Source organism: Hylobates moloch, unplaced genomic scaffold (assembly GCF_009828535.3).
Source record: "Hylobates moloch isolate HMO894 unplaced genomic scaffold, HMol_V3 SCAFFOLD_23, whole genome shotgun sequence".
Taxonomy (NCBI): Eukaryota; Metazoa; Chordata; class Mammalia; order Primates; family Hylobatidae; genus Hylobates; species Hylobates moloch.
In genome coordinates, this window is record NW_026652298.1 from 38,260,949 (window position 1) to 38,271,941 (window position 10,993).

Below are 10,993 nucleotides of genomic sequence, written 5' to 3' on the forward strand. Positions count from 1 at the left end.
TCAAGTGTCTGTTGTGTCTCTCACACATTTATTATCTCACAAGTCTCTGCTGTGTGTCTCTCCCAGCCCCTGGAGCAAGCACAGCAGAGCTCTGCTCTGAAGGAGTTTCCATGCAAGGGCTGGCTTCAGACAGTAATCATGCAGACAGGATATTTTAGCTGGTGCTAAAAATGATGAGGTGTTGTGGTCAAGAGGACCTGGGGTGGGCATGCTCTGAGAAGGTGACACTAAGTGAAGATGAGAACAACAGGAAAGAAGGCAGCCTTGTGAAGATCAGGTGGAAGAATGGTTTGCATCAGAGAAACAAAGTGTGGTGATCTGGTGAGTCTGCAGGGCACGGAGAAGAACATCATGAATGGTCACATCACGGGGTTTAGGGTATATTATAGGAGTCTTGTAGCCATGGTCACGGGTTAGGATTTTTACTGTAAGGGTAAAGGGAAGCCATGAAAGGGTTTTAAGCAAGAAGTGATATGATCTAGGCACAGTGGTGCGCCTGTTGTCCCAGGTAGTTGGGGGGCTGCTGTGGGAGGATTGCTTGAGGCCAGAAGTTCAAGTCCAGCCTGAGCAACATAGTAAGAGCCCCATCTCTTAAAAAAAAATTTCTTTGCCGGGCGCGGTGGCTCACGCTTGTAATCCCAGCTCTTTGGGAGGCCGAGACGGGCAGATCACGAGGTCAGGAGATTAAGACCACGGTGAAACCCCGTCTCTACTAAAAATACAAAAAATTAGCCGGGCGTGGTGGCGGGCGCCTGTAGTCCCAGCTACTCGGAGAGGCTGAGGCAAGACAATGGCGTGAACCTGGGAGGCAGAGCTTGCAGTGAGCTGAGATTGTGCCACTGCACTCCAGCCTGGGTGACAGAGCGAGACTCTGTCTCAAAAAAAAAAAAAAAAAAAAAAATTCTTTTACTGTTTCACAGCATACAAACCAGTTTCTTTGATCCTTTGTTTAGAAGAGAGCACGGGCCTCCCCCATTGTGACAGGGTCTCTGGTGGGCAAGGCCAGGGGTAAGGCAAGCCTGGGGAAAAGGAGGAGGAAGCCAGGAACCTGGCTGGAGGGCTGGGCCCTGAGTGGACATAATCACAGTCCAAACCTTGCCACCATGAGGAAGGGGCTGCTGAGACCTCAGTGTGGAAAGGAGCTGATCAGACTGGGGGTCCACTGGGCATCTGGTGCCTTGTGTATGTTGGCTCAGTAACTCCTGATGCATACCTTGAGATGAGTCTATCGGTTATCTATTGCTGTGTAACAAACTACCCCCAAAAACATATTAGCTTAAAACAACAAAAATTTGTTATCTCACAATTTCTGTAGTCAGGAATTCAGGAACATCATGGTTATTTTAATCCAGGTGGCTCTGGCTCAGGGTCTCTTGTGAGGTTGCAGTTGCGATGTCGGCTGGGGCTGCCATCATCTGAAGGCTCAACTGGGGCTGGAGGAGCCACCTCCAAGATGGCGTCTTCATGTGGCTGCTGGCTGGAGGGTTCGGTCTTCACCACTGGCCAACACAGTGCTGTTTTAATGACACAGCAACTGGTTTTCCCCAGAGGGGGGATCTGAGAGCAAGGGAGGGAAAAAGTAGGAACCTGCAGGCCTTTTATGACGAGTCCCCAAGGTCACACCGTGTCACCCCTGCCTTATTATTTAGAAGTAAGCCACTAATTCCATCCCACATTCAAGGGCAGGGGATGAGGCTCCACCCCTTAAAGGGAGGAATATCAAAGAGTTTGTTGTGGGTATATTTTAAACCACAGCGGGCAGCAGCATTCACGTCCCATTTAAGAGTCCTTAATTAACTTGCCCCAAATCACACACAAGGAAGTGGTGAGAATGAGATTAGAATCCAGCTCCTGGCCAGGCATAGTGGCTCATGCCTGTCATCTCAGCACTTTGGGAGGCTGAGGCAGGAGGATCGCTCGAGTCCAAGAGTTTGAAACCAGCCTGGGTAACATAGTTAGACTTTGTCTCTACCAAAAATAAAAAAAAAAGAGACAGAAAGATCACTTGATATCAGGAGGTCAAGGCTGCAACGAGCCATGATTGTGCTACTGCACTCCTGCCTAGGTGATCTGGGTGATGGGAGTAAGACTCTGTCTCAAAAAAAAAAAAAAAAAGAATCCAGCTCCCCAGAGCCCATGTCCTTTCTCTGGTGCATGCTGCCCTCATGGGAAGAAGGCAGTCATAACCCGGCCAGCTCTCACCCTGCCTTGCTACAGCCCCTGAAAAGATGTCACTGAAGGCTGTGTCTATGTGTGCACTCAAACAAATTGGCCGCTACAGCTTCACCAGGCTGCATCTGCTCTCTCTGGACTACTGGTGGCTACTATCATCACCAAAGCAGTGCCTGTGCCCTGTTTTATAGGATAAATCAGCTCATCTTTACTTATGGCATATATACACCCCCAGGTTCCTCCTGCTTCCTGGCTCCGTACGCCTCAGGGTCTGAAGAGCCAGAGGGGCCTGCGGTGTTGGTATGTGATAGGCCATGTAACTATTCCAGGTCAGCTCACTGGGCCTGGCTCCTCTCTTCCATGGATGAGTGATTTCCTGGAAGCTCCTTGGCCTCTGCACAAGCTTCTGGTGAGGCCCGACCCACCAGCCCAACATACATTTCCGAAACATCTGAGTCCATCCCAGGTCCCAGCCTGGGCCCAAAACTAGGGTTTCCCCTATCAGGAAACAGGGAGAGGGAGCCCAAGAAGTTTGAGCCAGGGCCACGTGTCATGCTTAAGGCACAAACATGGGTCCAGATGCCACCGAATGGTACGTTGCCTGTGCCAGGCTGACTCAAGGCCCAGAGGGGCCAAACGCCAGGTGGGTCTCCATGTGGGCATCAGAGAGGGGCTGGGGGAGGCAGAACCCGTGGTCTCCTCTTTCCTCCTCTCCCTGCCCTGCGTCCATCACGAGGAGGTGCTTCGTGGTGGAAGAGCAAGAGGGGCCTGCGGTGTTGGTATGTGATAGAACTTGTTTGATCACTCCCTGCTATGCAATTAAGGGCAGATTCCCCACGCTGTGGGGAGTGCGCCAGCCCTGCCCTCTGTGCAGTGTGGGACTCAATGCTGTCACTGTGAGCTCAGATGGGCCTTGGTGTCCTGCTTCCTTGGATATGTTCCTGAGCTTAGGGTGATCCATTTGTAAAAGGGGAATAGGGGCATCTACTTCCCAGAGCGGTTGTGAGGAGTCAACAAGATCATGCGTAGAGAGCGCTTGAGTCAGCCCTGCTAGTAGGGTAAGCGCTCAGTGGGTGTCTGCTGTTGGAGGATGGTCCAACTATTGTCACCATTGTCACCATTGGGGGTGGCCGCGTTTTGCACATTCATTGTCACAGTGTGGCCCTAGGACTACTTCTACAGGGCTGGACTTCTCGCCATCAGTCCAGGTGTGCTGTGACCCCATCAAGATCCATCTTACTGTACGTGGCCTTCAATTTGCACCATACAAGTCAGACTCCCGAGGGGAGCTGGACTCAGAGGGAATGATGAGGTCAGGGCCCTCAAGAGGGCAGGACAGGAAGCTTTGTGGGTCAGGAGAGAGCAGGGCCCATTCATATCAAATGCGTTTGCCCCAGAACTGTTTCTACCCTCCAAGGAGCGTCTTGCAATTGAAGTAGGTAAAGTCTGCTGTTGCTGTTGCCCGTGGGAGGTCATGTATGTCCTGGTTTGCATGGGGGCTATTTTGGATGGTTCAGAGTGGTAAAGAGGAACAGAAGCACCCATCGAAGCTCATGGCCAGACGCCTGCAGGAACAGGTGGAGGAGGCAGGGAGGAGTGGAAAAGGGACAGAGGACTAAAGGAAACAAGAGGCCACCAGGTAGCAGGAGAGCACCAAGGAGGCGCGAGTCCTGGATCTTGCATCCGTCTCTGTGTCGTGGGGGAGTCCAACTCCCACTGCAGCTCACCCCAGCAAGACAGCTTGACAAAGCTCTGCTGTCTCCTGATCCCGGTGACAGACAACCCGTCTGCTTGTTTTAGGGCTGCCAAGGCCTATTGTACAACGCAATAGGGTAAACCCTGCAGACATCAGCCCTCCTTATTCATCTGCTGTTTGGCACTAAGCATTCAGTATTTATCTTGGTCAGGCACAGTGGGTCACGCCTGTCATCCCAGCACTTTGGAAAGAAGAGGCGGAAGGATTGCTGGAGGCTGTAAGTTTGAGACCATCCTGGGCAACTTAGTGCCCAGTCTCTACGAGAAAAAGTTAGAACTGCCCGGGCGTGGTGGTCCACATGTATAGTCACAGCTACTCAGGAAGCTAAGGCAGGAGGATTGCTTGAGCCCAGGGATTCGAGGCTGCAGTGAGCTATGGTCATGCCACTGCACCCCAAGCTGGATGACCAAGAGAAACTCTGTCTCTAAAAAAAGTCAAATAAATAAATAAAAATCTTGGCTGGGCACAGTGGCTCATGCCTGTAATCCCAGGAATTTAGGAGGCTAAGGTGGGTGGATCACCTGAGGTATGGAGTTCAAGATCAGCCTGGCCAACATAGCAAAACCCTGTCTCTACTAAAAATACAAAAATTAGCTGGGCATGGTGGCGGGTGCCCGTAATCCCAGCTACTCGGGAGGCTGAGGCAGAAGAATCGCTTGAACCCGGGAGGCGGAGCTTGCAGTGAGCTGGGATCATGCCACTATACTCCAGTCTTGGAGACAAGAGCAAAACTCCGTCTCAAAAAAAAAAAAAAAGCTGGGTGAGGTGGCTCATGCCTGTAATCCCAGCACTTTGGGAGGCCGAGGTGGGCGGATCACAAGGTCAGGAGATTGAGATCATCCTGGCTAACATGGTGAAACCCCGTCTCTACTAAAAATACAAAACAGTAGCTGGGCATGGTGGCAGGCACCTGTAGTCCCAGCTACCCGGGAGGCTGAGGCAGGAGAATGGCATGAACCTGGGAGGTGGAGCTCGCAGTGAACTGAGATCATGCCACTGCACTCCAGCCTGGGCGAAAAAAAAAAAAAAAATTACTGCTGCAATTGACTAGTCTTAATATTATCCGAGGCCAGGCACAGTGGCTCACACCTGTAATCCAAGCACTTTGGGAGAGGCTGAGGTGGGTGAATCACTTGAGGCCAGATGTTCAAGACCAGCCTGGCCAACGTGGCAAAACCACATCTCTACTTAAAAAAAAAAAAAAAAAAAGCACAAAAATTATCTGGGCATGGTGGTGCATGTCTATAGTCCCAGCTATTCAGGAGGCTGAGGCCCAAGAATCGCCTGAACCTGAAAGGTAGAGGTTGCAGTGAGCTAAGATTGTGCCACTGCACTCCAGCCTGGGTGACAGAAGGAGACTCTATCTCAAAAAAAAAAAAAAAAAAAAAATCCCACAAAGAGAACTGTTAGACAGTCCACGCATCTGTGCATGGATGCACAAAACCATGCATGCTGCAGTTTAAGGGATTCTAAGCGTCATGAGTCATGTGGACCAAACATGATTTCATCATCATTTAGAGCCCCACGGTAGACAGGACGCTGCGGTTTCAGCTGGGACTGGGCTTGGGCAAGTCATTAAACATTCATGTGCCTCAAAGTTAGTAGAAGCCATACATTCGCAGTGAGTTGGTGACCAAGACACAGCTCATGGATGCCGGTCCCCACCTGAGCCCCTTGCAGTCTACCCTATGGCCACCCAGCCCAGGACACTCAAAGGCAGCCTCATCCCTGCTCTCATGGCTTCTTCATGTACCACTGAGTGGCCCTAAGGAAGGGAAAGGATTCACACGCAGGGCTCCCGTTATGCACTAGGCACTGAGCTCATCGCTTTCCATGATCTGGTAACCACCATTCGGTGGGCAGCGCCTACGCTACTTAGATGCTCACGACATCTTAGCAAGAGGAAATCCAGGTTCTGAGAACCCATCTTGCCCAGAGTTGCCTGCTAGTGGTGGCAAAGGCTGTAGATGAGCCACCTGGCCCCTCCCGGGTCGAAAGCCCAGTTTGCTGTGCTACATCCTCTCTCCCCATCACCTTATCTGAGCCTCATGACAACTGGCAGGAGGTGACTAGATCGGCCTCGCTCTATAGGCAATGAGATGCAGGCTCCAGGCTGGGACTCAGCCTCATTCCCCGGTTCTTCCAAGGCCCCCCGATGCCCATGGACATTACAGAGGGGAGAGGGGAGCATGGGGCAAAGAGAGAAAGCACCACACAAATGGAATCACAGCCTCATCACTTCTAAGAACAAAGGTCTTCTGGGGAACCTCCATGAGTAGGCACACATGGCCATGTGCTGAAACATGCCTCTCTCTCAGCAGCCACCTGTGTCCTCCTTGAAGATAAATGTCTTTCTCAGTTGCTGCCTTTTGATTTGATTTAACTTGACTTTTTTTTTTTTGAGACGGAATCTTGCTCTGTCGCCAGTGTGATCTCGGCTCACTGTAACCTCCGCCTCCTGGGTTCAAATGATTCTCCTGCTTCAGCCTCCCAAGTAGCTGGGATTATAGGCACTCAACACCACACTCAGCTAAGTTTTGTATTTTTGGAGAGATGGGGTTTCACCATGTTGGCCAGGCTGGTATTGAACTCCTGACCTCAGGTGATCTGCCCACTTCCGCCTCCCAAAGTGCTGGGATTACAGGCATGAGCTGCCGTGCTCAGCCTGATTTGACTTGAGAGACAGGGTCTTGATCTGTTGCTGAGGCTGGAGTGCAGTGATGCAATCACAGCTCACTGCAGCCTCGACCTCCTGAACTCAAGTGATCCTCCAACTTCAGCCTCCCAAGTAGCTGAGACTACAAGTGTGAGCCATCACACCCGGCTAAATTTTTTTTTTTTCAAGACAGAGTCTTGCTCTGTCGCCCAGGCTGGAGTGCAGTGGCACAATCTCAGCTCACTGCAACCTCTGCCTCCCAGGGTCAAGCGATTCTTGTGCTGCAGCCTCCTGGATAGCTGGGACTACAGGCACATGCCACCATGCCCAGCTAATTTTTGTATTTTTAGTAGAAATGGAGTTTCACCATGTCGGCTGGACTGGTCTCAAACTCCTGGCCTCAAGTGATCTGCCCACCTGGGCCTCCCAAAGGGCTGGGATTAGAGGCATAAGCCACTACATCCATCCAGCTACATTTTTTTTAATTAGAAAAACTTTTTTAGAGACGGCGTCTTGCTATGTTGCCCAGGCTTGTCTCAAACTTCTGGGCTCAAGCAACCCTGCTGCCTTGGCATCCGAAACACTGGGATTACAGGCATGAACCACCGTGCCTGGCCAGTCACTGCCTTTTGAGGTTTCATGTCCAGTGGCCATTGTCCCTTTGGTTGCCCCGGGAAACATCCTTTGGCTTCCTGGAAGGCACAGAGTCAAAAGGACACTGATGGCACCTCCAGTCATGGCTGAGTTTTCCCTCTGAGCACCCTGTGATCCCTAGAGCAGAGCGGAATGGTCAGACTCCAAGTACAGGCCCAAATGGGGGCCCATTGTACAATATCAAAATATGGATGATAAGAAAGAACACTGTGAGGCTCGCACAGTTCCCCACTTCATGGTTGAGTTTACCAGCAGAGGAACGGGGTGTCACCAGGTGCAGTGTGACTATTATTTTTATGTGGCAACTTGCCTGGGCTAAGGGATGCCCAGAGAAGAAAGCTGGTGAACCTATTTCTGGGTGTGTCTGTGCAGGTGTTTCTGAAAGAGATTAGCATTTGTTTTTTTGTTTTGTTTTGTTTTCCATTTTTGAGACAGAGTCTTGCTCTGTCGCACAGGCTGGAGTACAGTGGTGGGATCTCAGCTCACTGCAGCCTCTGCCTCCCTAGTTCAAGCAATTCTCATGCCTCAGCCTCCCCCAGTAGCTGGGATTGCAGGCGTGCACCACCACACCAGGCTAGCTTTTGTATTTTTAGTAGAGATGGAGTTTCAGCATGTTGGCCAGACTGGTCTCGATCTCCTGGCCTCAAGTGATCTGCCCGACTCGGCCTCCCAAAGTGCTGGGATTACAGGTGTGACCCACTGAGTCCGGCAGAGCTTAGCATTTGAATTGGGGCAGACTCAATATAGAAGATCACCCTCACCAATGCAGGTGGGCATGCACAATCCTGAATGGCACAAAAAGGCTGAGGAGGGGTGAATTCTCTCGGCTCGAACTGGGACGTCCTTCTTTTCCTGCTCTCTGACATTGGCGCTTCTGGTTCTCAGGCCTTTGGACTCAGACAAGGGCTTAATCCATGGGCACCGCAATTCCCAATCATTTGAGTTTGGATTGGAACCATACCTCCAGCCTGCAGATGGAAGATCTTGGGACTTCTCTGCCTCCGTAACCATATGGGCCAGTTCCTCATACTCAGCCTCTTTCTGTGTATCTATACACATCCCATTGGATCTGTTTCTCTGGAGAACACTGACTCATACATGCCGTCTCCCCGTTGATATCTCGGGGACCTACATTCCTGGGAAGGTACCTGTGACTGGCTTGGCCCACACAGAAGCACTTAAAACTTCAACCTTGACAGCTCCCCTGGTGGAAAATAGTTACTCTTTATCCTCGGTGGAAAGTTTCCAAAGACGGCCAGATGTGGTAGCTCACAACTGTAATCCCAGTGCTTTGGGAGGTCAAGGCTGGAGGATCACTTGAGCCCCGGAGTTTGAGACCAGCCTGGGCAACACAGTGAGACCCCATCTCTACAGGGTTTTTGTTTGTTTGTTTGTTTGTTTCTAATTAGCCAGATGTGGTGGTGCATGCCTGTAGTCCCAGCCACTCAGGAGGCTGATGTGGGAGGATTGCTTGAGCCTAGAAGGTTGAAGCTTCAGTGAGCCGTGATTGAGCCACTACAATCCAGCCTGAGCAAGAGAGCAAGACTCTGTCTTAAGAAAAGAAAAGTTTCAAAAGACATCCATCCAAGCCATCAGGCCTCCTTTCTCTCCTAAGCTGGCCTGCTCACCTGCTCACCCTAGAGGGGCAGGGCCGAGCGGGAAACTCCCTTGGCTGCAGCACTGGGGGTGCTGGTGTCGGGGTGGGGTCTGCGTCTCCTCTGCACATCGCATGTTGCTCTCAGCACCATCAAGAGAGGACAGTTCCCAGCGATGGCAGGTGGGGCTATTCATGTTGCCACCCTTTCTGAGGAGCTCCTGGAGGCCCAGAGACGAATGCAACCAAGACCCCAGCCTTCCTGGAGCTCACCCGTTGCTCTTAGTGTTGCCATAGAAACGGAAGCCTGGACTGCGGCCCAGGGCTCAGTTGTGGCCTACCCGAAAAGATACGTCCACCTGGAACCTCCAGGCTGCGACCCTATTTTAGTAAGGATCTTTGCAGATGTGATTAAGCTGAGGCTGTCGAGATGAGATCATCCTGGATTACAGTGGGCCCTACGACAAGTCCTTAGAAGAGAAGGACAGATACAGAGACTGCGAGGAGAAGGCCATGTGAAGACGGAGGCAGAGACTGGAGAGATGCAGCCACAAGCCCAGGCAGGCCTGGAGCTGGGAGAGGCAGGACGGATCCTCCCCTAGAGTCTCTGTAGACGGCGTGGCCCGCTCACACCTTGATTTTGGACTTCAGGCCTGCAGAACTGTGTAAGAATAAATTTCTGTGGTTTAAGCTACCCAGTTTGTGGTCATTTGTTTTGGCAGCCCCAAAAAAGAATACAAGGCGGCCAGGCGCAGTGGCTCACGCCTATAATCCCAGCAATTTGGGAGACTGGGAGACTCCTCACCTGAGGTCAGGAGTTCGAGACCAGCCTGGCCAACATGGTGAAACCCTGTCTCTACTAAAAATACAAAAACTAGCCAGGTGTAGTGGCACAAGCCTGTAATCCCAGCTACTCAGGAGGCTGAGGCGGGGAGAATCACCTGAACCCGGGAGGCAGAGGTTACCGTGAACCGAGATTGTACTCCTGCACTCCAGCCTGGGCAACACAGCGAGACTCTGTCTCAAAAAAAAAAAAAAAAAAGAAAGAAAAGAAAAGAAAAGAAAAGAAAAGAAGAAAAGAATACAAGGGTGGCTACTGCCGAAGACGGGGCTCCCCAGGACACACGCTCTGAGATGGAGAGGAGCATGCAGAGATTTCTCAGGGGTGCTCTTGAGGTCATTCTGGCGTGGGGAAATGTGGAAGCTGGACAGGCTCAGGAGACGCTGGGCTGTGTGACAGGCTGGAGCATGGCTTCAGCCGCCCGACATCCGCTTCAGACCTGGGTTCAGGGAACAGGCTGAGATTCTCCCCCTGCCTCAGCCACCTCGAAATAGACCCCAGAAAGGGGATGTGACCTTGAATGACGCAACTCTCCTCAGTCACGGGCAATTCCCAGGGCATTCCAGCAGTCAGAGCCCAAGTCATTAGTCCAGGGTCATCACACTGTCCCTACAGCCCCGATTACTTTTATGCCAACAGCGGGCACAGGGATCCCCTGCTTCAGGGGAAGAGGGCTGCCTGGCCCTGATCCAAGTGTCACCTGGAACTCAGCATCCACCATGTGGCTTGTTCCAGCCCAGTGGTCTGTGTGAAGCACCCTGCCATTGGTGGGTATCCCTGTGAGGGGCTGGGGGAGGCCAGGCCTGAGTCACACTGGGCTATCATTGCAGGGACTTAAGTGGGGCCTCCACAGGTATGGTGGCATGTGCCTGTAGTCCCTGCTACTCAGGAGGCTGAGGTGGGAGGATCGCTTGAGCCCAGGAGGCAGAGTTTGCAGTGAGCCGTGATCATACCACTGCACTCCAGCCTGGGCAACAGAGCCAGACCCAGTCTTAAAAAAAAAAAAAATGCCAGGTGCAGTGGCTCACACCTGTAATCCCAGCACTTTGGGAGGCTGAAGAAGGAGGATCACCTGAGGTCACGAGTTCCAGACCAGCCCAGCCAACATGGTGAAACCCCATCTCTACTAAAAATACAAAAATTAGCCGGGTGTGGTGGTGCGCATCTGTAGTCCCAGCTACTTGGGAGGCTGAGGCAGGAGAATGGCGTGAACCCAGGGGGCGGAGACTGCAGTGAGCCGAGATCGCGCCACTGCACTCCAGCCTGGGTGACAGAGCAAGGCTCCGTCTCAAAAAAAAAAAAAAAATTACAAAAAATTAG

General features: G+C 51.9%; 1 long non-coding RNA gene across 1 annotated transcript in view; it reads right to left on the bottom strand.

Moving 5' to 3' along the window:
* Nucleotides 1–202: 202 nt before the first annotated feature.
* LOC131382336 (uncharacterized) overlaps nt 203–10,993 on the bottom strand; it is a 33,989-nt gene continuing 23,198 nt past the window's right edge. Inside the window, exons 2-3 of the long non-coding RNA XR_009211723.1 lie at nt 1,305–1,557; nt 203–327 (exon numbers count right to left, since the gene is read on the bottom strand). This is a non-coding gene — a long non-coding RNA (uncharacterized LOC131382336). The remainder of the gene's footprint in view (nt 328–1,304; nt 1,558–10,993) is intronic.